Source organism: Oryctolagus cuniculus, chromosome 20 (assembly GCF_964237555.1).
Source record: "Oryctolagus cuniculus chromosome 20, mOryCun1.1, whole genome shotgun sequence".
NCBI lineage: Eukaryota > Metazoa > Chordata > Mammalia > Lagomorpha > Leporidae > Oryctolagus > Oryctolagus cuniculus.
In genome coordinates, this window is record NC_091451.1 from 7,752,841 (window position 1) to 7,775,701 (window position 22,861).

Genomic DNA, 22,861 nt, shown 5'->3' on the forward strand with positions numbered 1-22,861 from the left:
TGCAGGACCATTGCTTAGGTTTCAATGGAAACTTTAGGAAACAGCTTTAAAATTCATCAGATGTTGGAACCCTTCCTTCCTCTCTCCCACCTCCCTTCCTTCTTTCCTTCCTCACTTCAAACCTTTCTTTCCTTCTTTCTCCTCTCTCTCTCTCTCTCTCTCTCTCTCTCTCCTTCAATAAATGAGTCAGTGAGTTCAGAACTCTTGTTCAGACCTGGAAGTGCAGGACACTAAGCACTCGACTGGTTGAGCCGCACGTGGATGCAGTAAAAGCAAAAGGATCTACTGTTGCACGACTAGAGCAGTTAAGATCAAAATAACCACTATGTGCCTGAACAAACCAAAATTGAGGATTTATAATAACTAATTTAAGTTCTTCAGTGTCAATTATTGTATTCTCATGCTCAGTCACATCTTTGACAACATAAATTTAATTTCTTCCTTCCCTAGTCTTGACTGAGTAACAGTAGTTGGGCTTTATGACTAAAACAACATTAAGATAATATGTGGTGGCTGACATAGCAGGTTAAGCCACAGCCTGTGATGCCGGCATCCCATATGGGCGCTGGTTCCAGACCTGGCTGTTCCAGTTCCAATCCATCTCCTTGCTAATGGCCTGGGAAATCAGCAGAAGATGGCCCAAGTGCTTGGGCCCCTGTACCCACATGGGAGACCCAGAGGAAATTCTGGTGCCTGGTTTTGGCCTGGCATAGCCCTGTCCATTGCAGCCGGTTGGGGAATGAACTGGTGGATGGAAGATTTCTCTCTCTCTCTCTCTGTAACTCTGCCTTTCAAATAAATAAATCTTTAAAAATAAAAGATAACATTTGATCACACAGCTCTAGGTGTCATTTGCTCTTCAACTTTTCCAACCATCGTACGATGGAAGATTCCTAATGAGGCCAAGACTGAGCAGTCAGGAAGAAGAGCTGGCTTGCAAATTATGCAAATCACAATAAAGATTCATCTTTAATTCCTTGCCCAAGAAAGTCTGACAGACCTGACTTCAATATTGGTTTATTATGTCACAGCCATGAATTTTCAACTCACAAACCAACCAAATTAACTTTCACTTAAAATCAAAATTATTCAACATTTGATTTTAGGAAAAAATAGTGGTGAGGATTGCTTTTTATCTCTGTAGGAATGTTTTTGCATTGTGATTTCCCTGACAGTTTGTCAGAGAGGGTGTTTGCATGATGTTGGCCAGCAAAATCCTTATGGTTTGGTGTAGCAGTATCTTCCAAGGAGCCGACACCTTCCACCTTAGTCCTTAAGCACACAGCTGACAAAGCAAGACAAGCCCATATTTCACATTAGCAACACACTTCATGAATGATTCTTACTGCATTGAAATTTGAAACTGATTGAGAACTGCTGTAACTTAAAGCATCCATTGTAATTTACTGAAAGAATGACTCCTATAAACAACACAAAATAAAATGTGCATATTTATGATTTAGGTTAAATTTTAGATTTCTTTTTAGTCTATGTTTGAGAGACTTTGTTTACACCTGCTGTGGCATTTTGTACTTAAAATGTAAATTCCTATGACAATAATGTTACTATGGGAATTTCTTTTTGCTGATTGTTAAATGTTTTTGTCACTGCAACCGTATTTGTGGGAATTTGGGGATATTAAAAATGCCAGTGCCCTTAAGGATTAATTCATTGGGAATAATTAATTAATGTATTGACCATGGTTAAAACGCAAAAACTTCGTGTGAGATGTTTTTAATAACCTTACATGTCTGCTCTTTTCAAAGACTGGTTCATGCTTAACGGATCATTTTTTCCTACTTCAGCAAAGACATTACAACCTGTAATATAGAAATTTTGTATGTACGATTGACCTGTCACCCCGCTGCTGAGAGGATGTGTGAAAATATTTTAACCTTGTGATGTTAGAGTCAATTCTGAAATACTTGTGATCAAAATTCGATTGCGACTGGGAGTCTGTGGTTATCAGTTTATTTAACATTTGTTATCAAGAAATAGTCTTTTTAAAAAGCGAATTGGCAGGTGGAAGTTTCTAACCCGAAAGAATTCTGGGTTTCAGCACAATAAACTGTATTTCATCAGGGCGGATTAACTTTAATTTTTTTCACAATTTATTTAAATGTGGATATTTTTTCATGATACAGAATAAAATGTGCATTTTATGGAATTTGCTTGAATTGGATCTTTGCTGGAAATTGCTATTTTGAATTTGGTTAAATAAATGAAAAGCTCCCCAATACAAAAACATGAAGCAATGAGCTTACAGAGAAGTCTTTTGATGCATTAACTTTGCAAATGTTATTTTACACATTATAACATTTTTTCCTTTGATAGATTATACTGTTTTGGTATCAGCAATAAAATTAGTGTCTTATAAGAAATTAACAGTTTAAGCTCCTGTAGTAAATCATTTGCATTCGAAGATTCCTCTTTATCATAAAAGATAACAATGAAGTTTAAATAGAATATTTCAGAAACTTTTATTTTAAAATGGATTTTATTCAATCTTTATTAATCCTACTTATAGATCAAAATCCTATTAATATCTTTTTTTTTTTTTTTTTTTTTTTTTACTAAGAGGGATAATGTATTAAGTTGTTCATTAACAGTCAGGGCTATGCTGATCAAGTCACTGTTTCCCATAGTGTCCCTTTCACTTCAACAAGTTTCCTTTTTGGTGTTCAGTCAGTTGTCACCGATCAGGGAGAACATATGGTATTTGTCCCTTTGGGACTGGCTTATTTCACTCAGCATGATGTGTTCCAGATTCCTCCATTTTGTTGCAAATGACTGGATTTCGTTGTTTCTTACTGCAGTATAGTATTCTAAAGAGTACATATCCCATAATTTCTTTATCCAGTCTACCGTTGATGGGCATTTAGGTTGGTTCCAGGTCTTAGCTATTGTGAATTGAGCTGCAATAAACATTAGGCTGCAGACCGCTTTTTTGTTTGCCAATTTAAATTCCTTTGGGTAAATTCCAAGGAGTGGGATGGCTGGGTCGAACAGTAGGGTTATATTCAGGTTTCTGAGGAATCTCCAGACTGATTTCCATAGTGGCTTGACCAGTTTGCATTCCCACCAACAGTGGGTTAGTGTCCCTTTTTCCCCACATCCTCGCCAGCATCTGTTGTTGGTAGATTTCTGAATGTGAGCCATTCTCACCGGGGTGAGGTGGAACCTCATTGTGGTTTTGATTTGCATTTCCCTGATTGCTAATGACCTTGAACATTTTTTCATGTGCCTGTTGGCCATTTGGATTTCCTCTTTTGAAAAATGTCTATTGAGGTCCTTGGCCCATCTCTTAATTGGGTTGTTGGTTTTGTTTTTGTGGAGTTTCTTGATCTCTTTGTAGATTCTGGTTATTAACCCTTTATCTGTTGCATAGTTTGCAAATATTTTTTCCCATTCTGTCGGTTGTCTCTTCACTCTCCTGACTGTTTCTTTTGCAGTACAGAAACTTCTCAATTTGATGCAATCCCAATAGTTAATTTTGGCTTTGACTGCCTGTGCCTCCCGGGTCTTTTCCAGAAACTCTTTGCCTGTGCCAATATCTTGAAGGGTTTCTCCAATGTTCTCTAGTAACTTGATGGTGTCAGGTCGTAGATTTAGGTCTTTAATCCATGTTGAGTGGATTTTTGTGTAAGGTGTAAGGTAGGGGTCTTGCTTCATGATTCTGCACGTGGAAATCCAATTTTCCCAGCACCATTTATTGAATAGACTGTCCTTGCTCAAGGAATTAGTTTTAGATCCTTGATCAAATATAAGTTGGCTGTAGATGTTTGGGTTGATTTCTGGTATTTCAATTCTGTTCCATTGGTCTATCCTTCTGTTTCTGTACCAGTACCATGCTGTTTTGATTACAACTGCCCTGTAGTATGTCCTGAAATCTGGTATTGTGATGCCTCCGGCTTTGTTTTTGTTGTACAAGATTGCTTTAGCTATTCGAGGTCTCTTGTGCCTCCATATAAATTTCAGCACCAATTTTTCCAGATCTGAGAAGAAGGTCTTCGGTATCTTGATTGGTATTGCATTGAATCTATAAATTGCTTTTGGGAGAATGGACATTTTGATGATATTGATTCTTCCAATCCATGAGCATGGAAGATTTTTCCATTTCTTGGTATCCTCTTCTATTTCTTTCTTTAAGGTTTTGTAATTTTCATCGTAGAGATCTTTAACGTCCTTGGTTAAGTTTATTCCAAGGTATTTGATTGTTTTTGTAGCTATTGTGAATGGGATTGATCTTAGAATTTCTTCCTCAGCCATGGCATTGTCTGTGTATACAAAGGCTGTTGATTTTTGTGCATTGATTTTATACCCTGCTACTTTGCCAAACTCTTCTATGAGTTCCAATAGTCTCTTGGTAGAGTTCTTTGGGTCCCCTAAATAAAGAATCATGTCATCTGCAAAGAGGGATAGTTTGAGTTCTTCCTTCCCAATTTGTATCCCTTTAATTTCTTTTTCTTGCCTAATAGCTCTGGCTAGAACCTCCAGAACTATATTGAATAGCAGTGGTGAGAGTGGACATCCCTGTCTGGTCCCAGATCTCAGTGGAAATGCTTCCAACTTTTCCCCATTCAATAGGATGTTGGCTGTGGGTTTTTCATAGATTGCTTTGATTGTATTGAGGAATGTTCCTTCCAAACCCAGTTTGCTTAGAGTTTTCATCATGAACGGGTGTTGTATTTTATCAAATGCTTTCTCGGCATCTATTGAGAGAATCATATGGTTTTTCTTCTGCAGTCTGTTAATGTGGTGTATCACATTGATTGTCTTGCGCACATTAAACCATCCCTGCATACCAGGGATAAATCCCACTTGGTCTGGGTGGATGATCTTTCTGATGTGTTGTTGCATTCTATTGGCGAGAATTTTATTGAGGATTTTTGCATCTATGTTCATCAGGGATATTGGTCTGTAATTCTCTTTCAGTGCTGCATCTTTTCCCGGCTTAGGAATTAAGGTGATGCTGGCTTCATAGAAAGAATTTGGGAGGATTCCCTCTTCTTCAATTGTTCTGAATAGTTTGAGAAGAATTGGAGTTAGTTCTTCTTTAAATGTCTGGTAGAATTCAGCAGTGAATCCATCTGGTCCTGGGCTTTTCTTTGTTGGGAGGGCCTTTATTACTGTTTCAATTTCTGTCTCAGTTATGGGTCTGTTTAGGTTTTCGATGTCTTCCTGGTTCAATTTAGGTAGGTTGCATGTGTCCAGGAATCTATCCATTTCTGATAGGTTTCCCTGTTTGCTGGCATACAAGTCCTTGTAGTAATTTCTGATGATTCTTTTTATTTCTGTGGTGTCTGTTGTTACATTTCCTTTTTCATCTCTGATTTTATTGATTTGGGTCTTTTCTCTTCTTTTTTTAGTTAGTTGGGCCAATGGGGTGTCAATTTTGTTTATTTTTTCAAAAAACCAGCTCCTCGTTTGGCTGATTTTTTGTAATGTTTTTCTTGATTCAATCCTGTTGATTTCTTCTCTGATTTTAATTATTTCTCTTCTCCTACTAGATTTGGGTCTGGTTTGCTGTAGGTTTTCTAGATCCTTGAGGTGAATAGAAAGCTCATCTATTTGGTGCCTTTCCAATTTCTTGATGTAGGCACCTATTGATATAAACTTTCCTCTTAACACTGCTTTTGCTGCGTCCCATAAGTTTTGGTATGTTGTGCTGTTATCCTCATTTACTTCCAGAAAGTTTTTGATTTCTCTTTTGATTTCTTCTATGACCCATTGTTCATTCAGGAGCATGTTGTTCAATCTCCATGTGTTTGCGTATGCTCTAGGGATTCCTGAGTTGTTCATTTCCAACTTCATTCCTTTATGGTCTGAGAAGCTGCATGGTATGATTCTAATTCTTTTGAATTTGCTGAGACTTGCTTTATGGCCTAGTATGTGGTCAATCCTAGAGAAGGTTCCATGTACTGCTGAGAAGAATGTATAATCTTTAGCTGTAGGATTGAAAGTTCTGTATATATCTGTTAGATCCATTTGGGCTATAGTGTCGTTTAAATCTACTGTATCCTTGTTGATCTTCTGTCCTATTGATCTGTCTATTTCTGAGAGTGGAGTATTGAAGTCCCCCAGTACTATTGTATTGGGGTCTAAGTCTCCCTTTAAGTCCGTTAACAAATCTTTTAGATAAACCGGTGCCCTGTAGTTAGGTGCATATACATTGATAATTGTTATATCTTCCTGTTGAATTGATCCCTTAATCATTATGTAGTGTCCCTCTTTGTCTCTCTTAATGGTTTTTGTGGTAAAGTTTATGGTGTCTGATATTAAGATGGCTACGCCTGCTCTTTTTTCATTTCTGTTGGCATGGTATATCTTTTTCCAGCCTTTCACTTTCAGTCTGTATGGATCTTTGTTGGAAAGATGTGTTTCTTGTAAGCAGCAAATAGATGGGTTTTGTTTTTTAACCCAATCAGCCAAACGGTGTCTTTTAACTGGACAGTTCAGGCCATTCACGTTCAATGTGACTAATGATAAGTGGTAACTTTGCCCTGCCATTTGCCAAAGATAAGTTCTAATATATGCTTTGAATTCCCTGTGATCTTTAGCTGTGAGCTTTCCTTCCTTGGTTTCCTTCCTTTACCTTCTTTCATATTGATGACCGTGTTTCTTTGTTTCTGTGTGTAACACATCTTTAAGCATCTTTTGCAGGGCTGGACGAGTGGCAACAAATTCTTTCAATTTCTGTTTGTTATGAAAAGTCTTTATTTCACCTTCATTCACAAATGAGAGCTTGGCAGGATATAATATTCTGGGCTGGCAGTTGTTCTCTCTTAGTACCTGGGCTATATCTTGCCATTCCCTCCTAGCTTGTAGAGTTTCTGATGAGAAGTCAGCTGTGAGTCTGATTGGAGATCCTCTGAGAGTAATCTGACGTTTCTCTCTTGCACATTTTAGGATCTTTTCTTTATGTTTCACTGTGGAGAGTTTAAATTTTTTTTTTTTTTTTTTTTTTTTTTTTTTTTTTTTTTTTTTTTTTTGACAGGCAGAGTGGACAGTGAGAGAGAGAGAGACAGAGAGAGAAAGGTCTTCCTTTGCCGTTGGATCACCCTCCAATGGCCGCCGCTGCAGCCGGCGCACCGCGCTGATCCGATGGCAGGAGCCAGGAGCCAGGTGCTTTTTCCTGGTCTCCCATGGGGTGCAGGGCCCAAGCACCTGGGCCATCCTCCACTGCACTCCCTGGCCATAGCAGAGAGCTGGCCTGGAAGAGGGGCAACCGGGACAGAATCCGGCGCCCCGACCGGGACTAGAACCCGGTGTGCCGGCGCCGCAAGGTGGAGGATTAGCCTAGTGAGCCACGGCGCCGGCCCTGTGGAGAGTTTAATTACAACGTGCCGTGGTGAGGGTCTCTTTTGGTCGTGTTTATTAGGGGTTCTGTGAGCTTCCTGTACTAGGATTTCTCTGTCCTTCTCCAAACCTGGGAAATTTTCTGCTAATATCTCACTAAAAAGGCCTTCTAATCCTTTCTCCCTCTCCATGCCTTCAGGAACTCCTAGAACCCGAATGTTGGGTTTTTTAATAGTATCCTGAAGATTCCCGACAATATGTTTTAGATTCCTAATTTCCTCTTCTTTTCTTTGGTCTGACTGTATCCTTTCCTGTTCTCTGTCTTCTAAGTCCGATATTCTCTCTTCTGCTTCTCCCATTCTGTTTGTAAGGCTCTCTATTGTGTTTTTCATTTGATCTATTGAATTCTTCACTTCAGTCACTATCCCAGTTTCCTGTTGTACTAGTTGTTTCGTTTCATTTTGATTCCTCCTTAATATTTCATTTTCACGAGAGAGATTTTCTATCTTGTCCATTAAGGATTTCTGTAGTTCAAGAATTTGTTTTTGAGAACTTCTTAATGTTCTTATCAATTTTTTGAGATCTGCTTCTTGCATTTCTTCTATGTCATCATCCTCATAATCTTGAATTGGGGTGTCTTTTTCATTTGAGGGCTTCATGGTGACTTCCTTGTTTTTATTACCTTGGTTTTTGCGTTTGTTATTTGTCATATTGGAGATATTTGGTTTCTTCACTGTGGTGCTTTTTCTTGTTATACTACGACTCTAGATTAAGTGGACTATCTGTTTTTGAGGGAGCCTTAGGGCTTGAGATGGGTGTGGCCTGAGAGCTCTGTTTGGTGTGCCTAAGGTGACACTCCCAGGTTAGGCGTGGTAAACCTCTCTCTCTCTCTCTCTCTCTCTCTCTCTTTTTTTTTTGATTCAACAGGGAAGTTATTCTGCACAGCTGAACAAAGTTGGAGGTAGTTAGCAGGCGAATGATATACCCACAGGAGCCAGAGATCAGAAGCTCTTTCCCAAGGACCACACAGGGAATCTGTTCGGCCCTTAGAGTGGGCTCAAATTCTCCTTCAGTCTCCCACTGGGTTGCCAAAGTTACGGAATTGTAGCGTCTCTGGAGAGTGCTCACATGAATTCCGTGAGTTCTCTCCCCCACCGTCTCTTTTTTCACAGTCTCAGTTCAGTAGCACCATAAATTTACTAAGTCCTAATCTCCTGTTAATTCGCCCCACCCAGAGTCAGGTTTTTCTGCTAGGCTCAGGGCCGGTGCAGACCTGAGGTCGCTCTGCTTATGACGTATGTCCAAGATGGCGCCTGCTCTTTGTCTTGCTCGCCCTTGAGAGGTGAGCGGAGAGAGAGAAACCCGTGTCCATACCAGTCACCTTTTTTTTTCCCCCTCTCTCTCTTCCAGTTAGCTTGGTGAAGTCCCCCCCGCCCCGGGGGTCGTTCCCTCTAGTCTCCTCTCTCCGCTTGCCTGCCGGTGTCTCGGGTTATTGAGGTTCGGCTCACCTCGCGTTCCAGCGCTGGTGTGTTGAGTCTGCCGCTGATGTCCCGAACTGTGGGCTCCCACGCTCTCCACGCAGGTCTGCTCCCCTTCCAGCGCCGATGTGTGGACTCGGAGCCCTGGACTTCCCAAGTCTCCCCGCTGTTGCACTCCCCTTCGAGCACTTGCGGGCAGACCCTGCAGCTTGCGCAGCTCAGTCCCGCTGCTCGGCTTCCGCGGCTCAGTCCCGCCCTATTAATATCTTAACATTGTGGATTTGCAAATTCTTAACTGTTTTTGCTGCTACAATGCTATTCATAGGAATTTAGGTGCGCCAAAAAGATGTCTACTCTTAAAGATTAATTCTCAGGGAAATTTAGAGCTACAAAGGGCTTGTACATGAAACAAAGTAACAGTTTTTCTCATTTTGGGAAATATAAACATTTTTGTCACTAGCCCTTATTAAAAAAAAGCTGAAAATGAAATTATAGGAAGGCTTTCCAATATCATTTTGTTTAGGAAAATCAGCAAAATGTGCTATAATTTGATTAGTGAAGAATATGCCCAAGGTTAGCAACCCAGAACCACTAGCAGGGAGAAACACTGGAAATGAATTACCACTATATATTTTGAGAGGGAGGAAGGCAGATATTGGAGTGGGCATGTAATCCCCCAAAATTATCTGTAGAGTGAACAGAGGAGTTTGGAGTTGATTTTTCTCTAAGTCCAATGCCTTTCACATTGTTTTTCCCTTTCCTGAGTTTTCTACACTGTAGCACACACACATACACTCATGCTAGCTAACGCTATTGAAAATGTTGCTGCCCCATCTCTGGGTGTTGCTGAAAACATAGTTGTGTGTCCTACACTGCTATTTTTATAAAATTTTGTGTCTTTTATTTTCCATGTCCTTAAATTAAAGGTGGTATCTTATAAATGGTGCATTCTCTCCCTTTGGTGTTAAGATTGCTTTTGGTATTCCACACTCAGAATGTTCTGCTCATGTCAGCTTTAGAATCAGTACTGGACAGATAACCAGTTTGTTATATCTGGCAGAGTTTAAACATATTGATCAGTTTTCAAACACACACACACACACACACACACACATACACAAGACTGAATACCAACCACCCCAGATCACACTGTGAGGAGTAGAAAATGAAGGTTCTGGATTTCTTCTCTTTTCTGGACTCCATGGGTACTTCAAACAGTTTTTTCTCTTGATTCTCCTTTTTGTACCCAAATTTCCATTTCCATCATTCAATACATGTGTGCATGCATGTGTGTGTGTGTTTGGAGACATCAATCTTGGTTCTTAAAACTCCCAAGGACTACAAAGGCACTTCAAAAAGTTCGTGGAATCAAACAATAACATTATTTTGGTGCAAAAGTTTTTGAAATTCATGCATATGAGAGACTTTCCAAAAGTTCTTGGAAAATACGTATTATGAAAAACTATGCATGGATTTAAAATGTTTTTGCATCAAAATAACAGTATACCCTAACATTCCCATGAAAAGAGAAAATGTGTATCCTATGTTCACTGTTTTTAAATAATGCTGTTCAACATGGTTAGTGACTGGTGGACATTTGCTGGCATCTCATCACTTGAAGTTATTCAACTCACCAACGAACATGACTTCCATGTGTGATATTGCTCTAGGCACAATATTCTGACCATATGCATTTGTGCCCAAAGCGTGGGCCCCAGGTAGGATTGTTTTCCATAGCAGTGACTATCCTGTTTGAAGACTGACAGCAAGGTTCTGTTGAAGCTCTCCCTACTAAAGATCTTTGCATTATTTAACATAGCAGGAGTGCAGGAACAAAACTTGGATTTGAGACAGGGCAGGATTTCAGCTCTTTGATGCCTTTTTAACATTTTCATGTTCTCTGTTATTTTTCTATTTGCTCTTAGTTTCAAAATTGTTAAATAACATGTATATTTTCATTCAGTTCAATATTTCAACACATATATAAGAGCAAACTGAGCAAATCAGTCAACTGGAGTAGTCTCTATTCTTAACAGCCTTTCCCAAAATCTTAGCACTTCTGGTAAGGAGAGAAGAGAGCAGATTTTCAGTCTGGTTCTTCCACTGGCACTTGCATTCATGACCTCCCCTTCCCTGTAGTTTTCCACTCTGCTGTAAGCAGGGGGAAGACAAACTACTCTGCAGGGAACCTTGAGCTGCTTGCCTGCTGAGGAGAAAAGAGAAGACAAAATCCAGATGTCCGTTGGTCACCAGGAAGAAAGGCAGGGTCTGAATGGAGGCGGGCAGGGGGTATTTGCCCTTCAGGACACCAACAGCAAATAAGAAACTGCTAAGCTGGAGGCGTTGCAAGGAGTCTTCCCCCTCCTCTGTTCCTTGTGTAGCCTAAAGTAGTTTGGGATCAGATCAAGGGAGATAATAGCCGTGAAAGTGCTTTGAATAATATAATGGAAGACATAAAGCTTGAGTTTCTCTCTATTTGCCATTGATTTTCCCAGTCATCAGGGTAGATGCCAGAACTTTTTGAGAAGCCATAAATGTCAATAACATGCACTCAAGTTCCAAGTTTACCTTACACATATGTAGAGAAAATTGAGCAGTCTAAATTGTGTCCAGATATGACAACTGGAGTGCCTTTGCTCCCCTGTCACTCGTTAGGGAAAATACACACACCACACATACCCTCTCCTCCCCTCCTGTACTTTAGGAAATAAAATATCTTTCAAAAGCACCTGTTAATGTATGGTCTATGTAAAAAATGTAACCCTAAATTCATTAATCTGAAAATTAAATTAAAATTCCCTGCAGAGCACCTTTTCACTTTCAGAATTAATTTCCAATATCATGCAGATTTCTTTATACAGATTAGGAGTTAGGTCATGTTCCAGAATTCTTCCTAGTTTAGACTTCTGAGCTATAAGATAGATCCCAGAAGTTCATGCTAAAGCAGTGGAAAGTCCACTAGGTATTGAATTAGTTAAGGATTCTGACCCAGTTTATTTAGATTCACTTCAGAGCACAGTGCTGGAGGTGACAAGGTACATGCTTATTCCTCCATTCACAGGGACTTCATTTCAATAACAGCAACGTCATCTGACCTGCCTCACTTCTCAACCCTGTAGGAGACCCATAACTTCTGCAGCACTTCAAGCATTGTGTTTTGTTGTTACCTTTGTCGTCTTACTGAATTGGCTTTATATGGAACCGACGTTTTCTTTTATATATTTTACGCAGATGAATGAATGAACAAATGGACAGATGGATGAAGGAGGGACAGAAAGATGAAAAGATGTGTGTGCTGACAGATGGACAGATGAATGGGTTGATGGGCTGAGGGACAGTTGGCTGGTTGCATGCGTGTATGTGTCTACATGGATGGAAGTACAGACAGACTAACTTTGACATAAAACTAAGAGTCTATTTTGGATATTTTATGTGGATGGATGAATGGGAAGATGTATGCATGTGTTTATGTATGAATGAACAGATGAATGGATTGACAGATAAGTAGAATTACCTACTATTTATCAGATAGACTAACAGAGACCCTCAATGTAACACTCCTAACTTCCATATTGGAGAAACAAGGCATAGGCTCTGGGTGATAAAGAGCCTTATCTAACTTCAGAGAGCTGGAAAGTACCAGAAAAGTTTCAAACCCAGATCTCTGACTCCAAATCAAGTTTTTATTTGCCTCAAAGTGACTCTCAGACCCACATGAGGTAGACGGTTTTCGTGTCAGCACTCACAGAAAAAAAAAAAAAAACTGTTAAAATGAATTCTGAGGGGGAAACACTTCAGTGGTTCCAGGTCTTCCCATGAATGTTCACATCTGACTACAGAACTGCAGAGTCTGACTTGTTCAAGTTGCTAAGGTAGGAGAAACTATGTTATATCTGCTTATGCACAGGGAAGGTGTGTAACAACTCACAGCATCACCTTAGCTTCTCCTCTGGATGAAGCAGTGTCATGATCAGTCCAGAAAGCGCTGGGGATGCAGATGTGAGCTTCTTAAAGAAAAAGGCGTTTCCTTCTCCTTTTACTGTGCCTTTCAGTGTTTACAGGTGTGAATGATCCAGGACAATTACTACAATTAAAAGTCTTGAACGAATGCTTAGAGTAGTTCAAATGCATTACTCCAAGACTCACTTTCAGGGTGAGTATTTTGTGTAGGGTAAAGATGCCTCTTGGGACACCGAATCCCATATCATCAGAGTGCCCATGTTTGTGTCATTGCTCCACTCTAGCTTCCAGCTAATGCACACCCAGGGGCCCTGCCAATCATGTATGAGACCCAGATTGGCTTCCTGGCTTCTGGTTCCAGCCTGGCTCAGCCCTTTTGGGAGTGAACCAGTGCATGGAAGATTTCTCTCCCGTTGTCTCTGTCTGGGCTCTCCATGTCTTTCAAATAAAATTACAATGAATCCATAGGGGCTGGTGCTGTGGCACAGCAGGTAAAGCTGGTGCCTGAAGCCAGCATCCCCTATGGGTGCCAGTTTGAGTCCCAGCTGCTCCACTTCTGATCCAGCTCCCTGCTATGGCCTGGGAAGGCAGTGCAAGATGGCCCAAGGGCTTGGGCCCCTGCACCTGTGTGGGAGACCTGGGAGGAATCTGCTAGCTCCTGGCTTTGGATCAGCCCAGCTCCGGCTGTTGTGGCCATTTGGGGAATGAACCAGTGGATGGAAGACCTCTCTCCTTCTCTCTGCCTCTGCCTCTGTAACTCTACCTTTCAATTAAATAAATAAATCTTTTTATTTTTTTTTTTATTTTTTGACAGGCAGAGTAGACAGTGAGAGAGAGAGACAGAGAGAAAGGTCTTCCTTTGCCGTTGGTTCACCCTCCAATGGCCGCTGCGGCCGGCGTACCGCGCTGATCCGATGGCAGGAGCCAGGTGCTTCTCCTGGTCTCCCATGGGGTGCAGGGCCCAAGTACTTGGGCCATCCTCCACTGCCTTCCCGGGCCACAGCAGAGAGCTGGCCTGGAAAAGGGGCAACTGGGACAGAAACCGGTGCCCCGACTGGGACTAGAACCCCGTGTGCCGGCACCACAAGGCGGAGGATTAGCCTAGTGAGCTGCGGCGCTGGCCATAAATAAATCTTAAAAATATAAATCATTAAAACATTTAAAAAACACTCGCCTGTCCGCACAGCTCCTGCTCGCTCTGGTCCTGTGTGCTTCTGCCTGGGGTGTTGTCGCCTTCCTCCCCCAGGCTAAAACCATGGAAGTGCTGTTTGTTTTATCTGTTGTATGTTTTGTGTTATGTCTGTGGACATCTTGTGTTACTTACAGTGGCGTTTCCTCTCTCACCAACAGGGTGAATCGGAAGCAACTTGTACAGAATATTAATTAACTTAACTGAGGAGAATTTTAATGTTGATCGACTACTAATGCTTATCAGAAGTTAGCCCATTACATCTCTTCTCACTTTGATGGTTTAATTAAATGATGATCTTGTCTGGGCTTTCTTGTCTAATGTGTTGATAAGCTTTGTGTATAATATTTTCATCTTAATTTTTGACATGTATCTATGATTTCATAATAAAGGTGATTTGTTGAGCTTAGAAAGCATACCATGCAGTAAAAATCCATCTGTTTTTATCCAGTTTGAATGCTCAGAACAAACACATTTCCCTCATTTACTGCTGTTGATGCTGGTGTTTGTTGTTGCACTAAACCTAGAGAAATGGCACTCGCTTCTTGTAAATATCTTCATTTTCCAAGATACTTCCATTGTGTTATCTCGGTAACAGCAAATTCAACAGAAAATTATACTTTGTCAAAGTTTCTACTCAGTCTTCACGTAGGCTAGTTGTTCGCAACTGTATTCAGTTTTACTCCCAAGGGGTATTTGGCAATTTCTGGGAGCATTTGTGGTTGTCTTAACTGGGGCAAGAATGTTATTGGCATCTATGGGTAGGTTCATGGAGACTGTTGAACACCCTACAATACATAGGACAACTAACAATTAGGAATTTTTCAGCCCTGGATGTTCTAAGTACTGAGGCTGAGAGGCTGAGGTCAACCACAGTGTTGCTCTTTTCAAATTACAAAAACCATCACATGAATGACTTGACCCACATTGGCATCTGAAGTTGGCTTATCCAGGAACTTTTCTAGAAATACCCCTGAGATCCATCTTGGAAGTAGTTCCACATTCAAACCAGTGTCTCTTGTTATGGCACGGAGGATCCCAGGGTTTCAACCTTGTCAATGTGTGCCTATCTACATCTCACACCCAGTACCATCTGTCTGACCAGAGCAAAATTATATTCTGTCATGATAGAGTGATCATTCTCCACCCAAATGCTGCAATTTTAGCTTAGTGTAACCCATACAGAATGCTTTATATATTTTTCATTGAATATTTGTGTGTCTATATATTTATATTTTTATTTATTTTATTTATTTGAAGGTGGAATGATGGGGTATACTGTGGAGAAAGAGAGATCTTCCTTCCACTGATTTTAGCCCCTAAGTGCCTGCAACAGCTGGGGCTGGCCCAGGCCAATGCCGTGAGCCTTGAACTCCACTTGGGTCTCCGACATGCGTGGCAAGGATTATCTGTCGTATTCTAGGGAGCTGGATTGAAAACAGTGTAGCCAGGACTTGAACCAGTCCCTCCAATATGGGATGTAAATGTCCCAGTTAGCATCTTAACATTCCATGCTTGAACACCAGCCCTTAAGGATTTATTTATTTATACTGGCTTTTTCCATGCTAAATTTCTTAATTGAAAAAAAAAAGGAAAGTAGGTAATCAACTATTTTTAAAATCATTTTGATAGATTGTTTTCATTTTTTTTCTTCTTTCATTGTTTATTTGAAAGAGAGAGAGGTAGATACAGAACGAGAAGGGGGGGGGGGGAGCGCCAGAGCGCACGAGAGCAAGTGAGCCTGGAACTCAGTCAGGTCTCCCACACGAGTGGCAGTGCTCCAAGTCCTGCTGTCTCCCAGGGTGCACATGATCAGGAAGCTGGAATTGGAAGTGGAGTCCAGACTCAAATTCAGGCACTCTGATATGGGAGTTTGGTTGTGCCAAATACTAGTCCCTTACCTTTTATTTTGGAGGAAGAGTTTGCTTAACAATCACACATTATTCTTTTAAATGTTCCTGAATTACAAATTAGTTCTTTAATGACAGTATCTTCTCTTTTACAGTTGTAGAGGGTCTAATAAATGTTGGTGCAAATGTCTTCCCTGGGCTTGCAAGGTTCGTTTGAAAAGGAGGCATGATGGCTTAACTTTGGCTACATTCGCCCCTGTTCTCATCCCCTGTCTCTTCTTGGTTGAACTTGGCCATGGTTGACTTATGAAATCATATTTGGAAAGAAAAGCTGTACTTAGAGGAAATTATGAACTTGCCTGTGCACCTCAGTGAGAAACTCATTGAGAATCCTGCTCATGTCATGTTTCCATTACTATAATTATTGAAAATCTCATTTAATGTGATGGCTCCTACATAACTACACACATATACATCTCCATGTGAGTGAACTAAGCACACGAGGCAACTGATAATCCTAACAGAACAGCTACCACTCTCATTTCTTTGTGAATGAGGTGATGCCTAGAAATAATGTTTGACTCCAGCAATCTTCTTCCTTAGCCTACCAATGATTCATGGTTTGCTTTGAAATGAATTTTCTCCATCACAGGAACATTGATGTCAGGTGCAGATCTGCTTGAGCAGTTTTCACTGTGAAAGTTTTATTGTTTTATAACCAAGTAGCGCTATTGAAATATACTTTAAATAGCATAAATTCACTCATTATAAGTGTAGAGTTTGTCAATTCAAATGTCAGTACAAAAATCATGATGATCGAATTCTGGAACATTCTATGACCCCCCAGTGGTCCTTTACATGCATTAGTCAGCCCTCTCTACCGTCTCAAGCCCCTGCCCATCACTGATCTGCTTTCGTTCTTAATAGATCTTGCTTCCAATAGCACTTCTATTTAAGTAGAATCATACAATATAAAGTCTTTAGTGCCAAATTCTTTAAAAAATTTTAATTAATATAAAAAATAGATTTTATGCATTCTGTAGGCACAGTTCCAAGGAGACAATCACACTTCCCTCACTCCCCTGCTCCCTCCCATCCTCCTCCCTCCTTACCCTCTCTTCATCAGTTTCTGCAAAGCCATAATTTAAACCCACTCTAGACTCACAGGCCTAATTTGTCACTAATCATAATATTCAAGAAGTAAAACTAGGAAGACTACAGTTCCACAGGATTACAAGCAAGGGCTAAAACACAACAATTATTTCCCAAAATGGCCATTTGATTCCTGTATATTTTTTGGTATTCTATATTAACTTCCATATATCACACTTCTGCATTTGGAAATATAAAATTCTCAACACCATTTGTTGAAGAGACTGTTTCTCCAGGATTGATTATAGCTTCTTTGTGTCAAAGATTAGTTGGTTGTAGACTTATGGATTGATTTCTGGGTTTACTATTTTGCTCCATTTGTCTACATGTCTATTTTTGTGCCAATACTAAGCTATGTTGATTGTATGTGCCCTGTAGTATGTCTTGAAATCTGGCATTATGATGCCTCTGGTTTGTAGTTAAAATTGCATTAGCTATTGGGGATCTCTTGTGTTTCCATATGAATTTTAGCATAGTTTTTTTCTAGATCTGAAAATAATGTGTTTGGTATATTGATTGAGATCATATTGAATCTGTAAATTGCTTTTGGTAGTATGCATATTTGGTGATATTAATTCTTCCAGTGTATGAAAATGAAATATTTTTTCCAGTTTTGTATTGTCTTCTTCTATTTCTTTCTTTAATATTTTGTAATTTTCATCATAGAGCTGTTTCACATACTTTGTTAAATTTATTCCAAGGTATTTAACATTTTTGTGGCTATTATGAATGGGACTAATCTTACAAGTTCTTTCTGAGCTATGGCATTTTCTGTGTATACAAAGGCTATAGATTTTGTGTGTTAATTTTATATCCTGCAACCTTACTAAACTCTCTTATGAGTTCTAATAGTCTCTTAGTGGGATCTTTTGGTTCCCCTATATATAGAATCATGTCATATACAAACAGGGAAAATTTGACTTCCCGCTTTCAAATTTGTATTCCTTTGATATTTTTGCTGTCTAATGGCTCTTGCTAAACCTTTCAGGACTACATTGAATAGCAGTGGTGAAAGTGGGCATCCTTGTCTGGTTCTGAAACTTAGTGGGAATGCTGCCAACTTTTCCCAATTGAATAAGATGCTGGCTGTAGATTTGGCATAAATTGCTTTGATTGTGTTGAAGAATCTTCCTTCTATATCCAGCTTTCTTAAGATTTTCATCATGAAAGGATGTTGTAATTTTTCAAATTCTTTCTCTGCATGTATTGAAATAATCATATGGTTTTTGCTCTGCAGTTTGTTAATGTGATTTATCACATTTATTGATTTGCGAATGTTGAAACATCCCTGCATACCAGGCATAAATAACAATTGGTGCAGGTGAATGATCTTTCTGATGTGCTGTTGGATTCTATTAGTGAGTATTTTGTTGAGGATTTGCATCTATGTTCTTCAAGGAGATTGGTCTACAGTTCTCTTTCTCTGTTGTATCTTTTTCTGGATTAGAAATTAAGGTGATGCTGGCTTCATAGAAGGAGTTTTGGGGGATTCCCTCCCTTTCAATTTTTTTGAATAGCTTGAGAATAACTGAAGTTAGTTCTTTAAATGTCTGGTAGAATTCAGTGGTGAAGCCATCTGGTCCTGGGCTTTTCTTTGTTGGAAGGGTCTTTATTACCGATTCAATTTCTTTTTTGGTAATCAGTCTGTTTAGGCTTTCTATGTCTTCATGGCTCAATTTAGGTAGGTTGGGGTTTGGGTTGTTCTTGTTTTTCTGAGTGCTTGAGATGAATTATTAGATCTTTTCTAATTTTTTCCAATTTCTTGGTATAGGGACTGATTGCTATAAATTTCTCTCTTAACATTGCTTTTTCGATATGTTGTACTGTCCTCTTCAATCATTTCTAGAAAATTTTGATTTCCCTTTGGATTTCCTCTGTGAACCACTGTTCATATTGAATTCTTCATTTCTACTATTTCAGTTCGATTTACCGTCAATATGTCTATCTCTCAACAAAAATATTCATCTATACCATGTATGGATTTCTTCATCTCATGAATTTGTTTCTCTGTGCTTCCGAGTAATCTCATCATCATTATTCTGAATTCATGTTCAAGCATTTCCTCAATCTTTCCTCTTCACATTCTGATAATGAGGTGGTGTTGTATTCCTTTTGGAGAGCCATATTGTCTTACTTGTTCTTGTTTCTGCATTTATTTTTAGGCGTTTGAGGAAATGCTTGTTGGTTTTCTCCTCTGGTGGCTTTTATCTTTGAACTTGCCTTTTGGTCTTAGAGAATGTGCGTTCCTTCAGTGGATATCCAGAGGTGTGTGCTGGGTGTGACCAGGGGCTCTGCTCAGTGCTGAAGGCTGGGCAATGCTCCAGGGTGACACCTATTTTGGGCAAGGTAGATCTCCTCTAATTTCAGCTGGAGGGAGGATATGATCACGTCTGTTGGCATAATCACAGCCTCAACTCCTCTCTTCCAAGGATTCCAGGGACTACTCTACAGTGGCTACAATCCCCCACCCATGCAAACCCATGAACCACTGATCCCTGTATACTTTTTCTTTATTTTTTTTAAAAGATTTATTTTATTTATTTGAAAGACAGAGTTACAGAGAGAGGTAGAGCCAGAGAGAGAGAGAGGTCTTCCATCCGATGGTTCACTCCCCAGAGGGCTGCAACGGCAGGAGCTGTGCTGATCTGAAGCCAGGAGCCAGGAGCTTCTTTTGGGTTTCCCACGTGGGTGCAGGGGCCCAAGGACTTGGGCCATCTTCTACTGCTTTCCCAGGCCATAGCAGAGAGCTGGATCGGAAGTGGAGCAGACGGGACTCGAACCAGCACCCATATGGGATGCTAGTGCTGTAGGCTGGGGCTTTAACACACTGTGCCACAGCACCGGCCCCCTCCTGTTTACTTTTCAAACAATCTTTGTCAGTCCCTATATTTTCTGAAGAGTCACTTGATTCTCTTCCCTAGTTTCTTCAGCAGATAATGCTTTCCATGGGTGCATGTTTTCTCAAGTTCAACTAAAACAAAACAAAACAAAACAAAACAAAACAAAACAAAACCTCTCCAGGCCTCTCTAAGCAGGAGCTATGAGTATAAAGCAAAGCTCTGTCTAGAAAAATCTTAGATTGGCTCACCAGCTTAAGAAATGCAATAAATATGAGATTTGAAAGTCTACTTTTGTTAGTTTGTATTGTTAGACTCTTTCCTAGAGAGTCATGAGTAAAATACTTCTTCTTTTGACTTGGTGGCTACAGGTCATTTTTCCATAGTAGTTTGATGAGACAGAGCATAACCCAGGCCATAGGAGCAGGATTACTCACGGTTAGAGGGATCTGGCATTGCCCCGAAGCGCATCTTTTGGCTTCTTTCCACTGTAACATCTGAAAGTTAGAGCACAGCTCTGAAAGATGAGGCTTGCTGAAAAGCGCTTCTCGTTCCTAGTTCCCCCAGACGGCATGGTTTCTAAATATGCTTGTTCTGTGTCTCAGCCCACACTCACACTCATATAGAAAAATATATCCCATCCCCATTCTGATCCCATGACGACCGTGAGTCCCCCTCTCGGCAGTGCCTGGCTGAGAGCCATGCGTGTAGAATGCATTTTGTGATTCCTTGCTGACTAGATGAATGTTGGTCATTATCTTATTGTTACTTGTCACCGTTGTGGGGCTGACGCTGTGGCATAGTGGGTAAAGCTGCCGTCTGCAGTGCCAGCATCCCACATAGGCACTGTTTTGAGTCCGGGCTGAACACTTCTGATCCAGCTCTCTGCTGTGGCCTGGGAAAACAGTAGAAATTGGCCCAAGTGCTTGGGTCCCTGCATCCACGTGAGAGGCCTGGAAGAAGCTCCTGTCTCCTGCCTTTGGATCGGCACAACTCCGGCCATTGGTGCCATTTGGGAAGTGAACTAGCGGATAGAAGACCTCTCTCTGTCTCTGCCTCTCTTTCTCTGTGTGTAACACTGCCTTTCAAATAAATAAATCAATCTTCAAAAAAAAGTCATCATTGTAAAATGCTGAGTGAATATTTTTAAAAAGATATTTATTTATTAATTTGAAAGTCAGGGTTACAGAGAGAGAGGAATAGACAGAGAGAGAGAATCTTCCATCTGCTGGTTCAGTCCCCAGATGCCACAATGGCCAAGGCTGGGCCAGGCTTAAGCCAGGAGTTTCCTCTAGGTCTCCCACATGGCTGGCAGGGGCCCAAGCACTTGGGCCATCTTCAGCTGCTTTTCTTTTTTTTAAAAGATTTATTTATTTGAAATCAAAGTACAGAGAGCCAAGGCAGAGGGAGAGAGAGAGGTCTTCCATCCACTGACTCACTCCCCAAATGATCGCAAAGGCTGGAGCTGGGCTGATCTGAAGCCAGGAGCCAGGAGCTTCATCTGGGTCTCCCACATGGGTGACAGGGACACAAACACTTGGGCCATCTTCTGCTGCTTTTCTCAGCATTAGCAAGGAGCTGGATCGGAAGTGGAGCAGCCAAGACACAAACCAGCACCCATACGGGATGCCAGCATCCCAGCAGCGGCTCTACCTGCTACACCACAATGCCGGCACCTACTGCTAATTGTTTTCAATCCAACTGCTTGTTTTGAAATCAGTGCAGATCCACAGGTAGCTAGCAGATGGTGCAGAGACAACCTGTGTATCCTTCACCTGTGTTCGCCAAACACTTATATTTTACCTCACTCTGGGGCAGCATCAAAGCCGGGAGTTTGATATCAGTAAAACGGGAATTTATAGCATTAAGCCATTTTATCACACATTTGATCACCACTGCCATCAAAATACAGAAACGTTTTGGCACCAAAAACACCAAAAAATTCTTTGTTGTGCTAACGGGTTGCCCTCCTCACTAACCCTTATCCCCGACAGCTACACATTTGTATCCCAAAGCTATCATCCTTTATTTCAAATTTTCATATCAACAAAATTGTACATTTTCATATAAGTAAAATTGTAAATAAAATTTCATATAAAATAAAATTGTAAAGAAGTTCTCTTTTAAAATTGGCATTTTTCATGCACCCTAATTCTGTATCCATCCAAACTGCTGTGTGAGTGCATAACTTACTCCTCACGATTGCTTTATCCTAGTCCATGGTACAGATGCACTACAGGCTGACCATTGGGGAGTATTTTGGTTGCTTTCAGTGTTATTCTATTATAAAGAGTCAATTCTATGAATTATACACAGGCTTTGTGGGAACACTGGTTTCATTCATCTGGTTTAAATATTCAGAGGCACACTGAATCATATAGTAAGTATACGTTTAATTTTAAGAAATAAACTATTGGGGCTGCCGCTGTGGTATAGCGGATTAAAGCCCCAGCCTGAAGTGCCAGCATCTGATATGGGCGTTGGTTCAAGTCCCAGCTGCTCCACTTCTGATCCAGCTCCTCTCTGCAATGGCCTTGGAAAGCAGTAGAGGATGGCCCAAGTGCTTGGGCCCCTGCACCAGCGTGGGAGTCCTGAAAGAAGCTCCTGGCTCCTGACTTCATATCAACGAAGCTCTGGCCGTTGGGGCCATTTGGGAAGTGAACCTGCGGATGGAAGACCTCTTTATTCTCTGGCTCTACCTCTCTCTGTAACTGTGTCTTTCAAATAAATAAATTTTAAACAAACAAACAAAAAGAAACAAGCTGTTTTCTGAGGTGATTGACCATTCTGTAGTTTCTCTACATTCCTGCCAGCATTTGGTATGATCACAGTTCTTCAGATCAGCTATTCTAGGAAGTATATAATGTGATCCCATATTAGCTTTAATTTGCATTTCCCCAGGGGCAAGTGATGGTGAATGTCTTCATATGCTTATTTGCCATCAGCATATAATTTCTGGAAATGTCTCTTCATGTATTTGGCATTTTCCAATTGATTGTTTGCTTTTTGCTACTGAGTTTTGAGAGCCAGAAACATGTTCTAAATGTGAATCTTTCCTCATATGTGTATTTTACAAGTATTTCACCCCCCTTCACA

At 40.5% G+C, this 22,861-nt stretch overlaps 1 protein-coding gene across 1 annotated transcript in view; it reads left to right on the plus strand.

Moving 5' to 3' along the window:
• KCNH5 (potassium voltage-gated channel subfamily H member 5) overlaps positions 1 to 22,861 on the plus strand; it is a 427,923-nt gene that overhangs the window by 388,483 nt on the left and 16,579 nt on the right. The gene's annotated exons all lie outside the window — the stretch shown is intronic.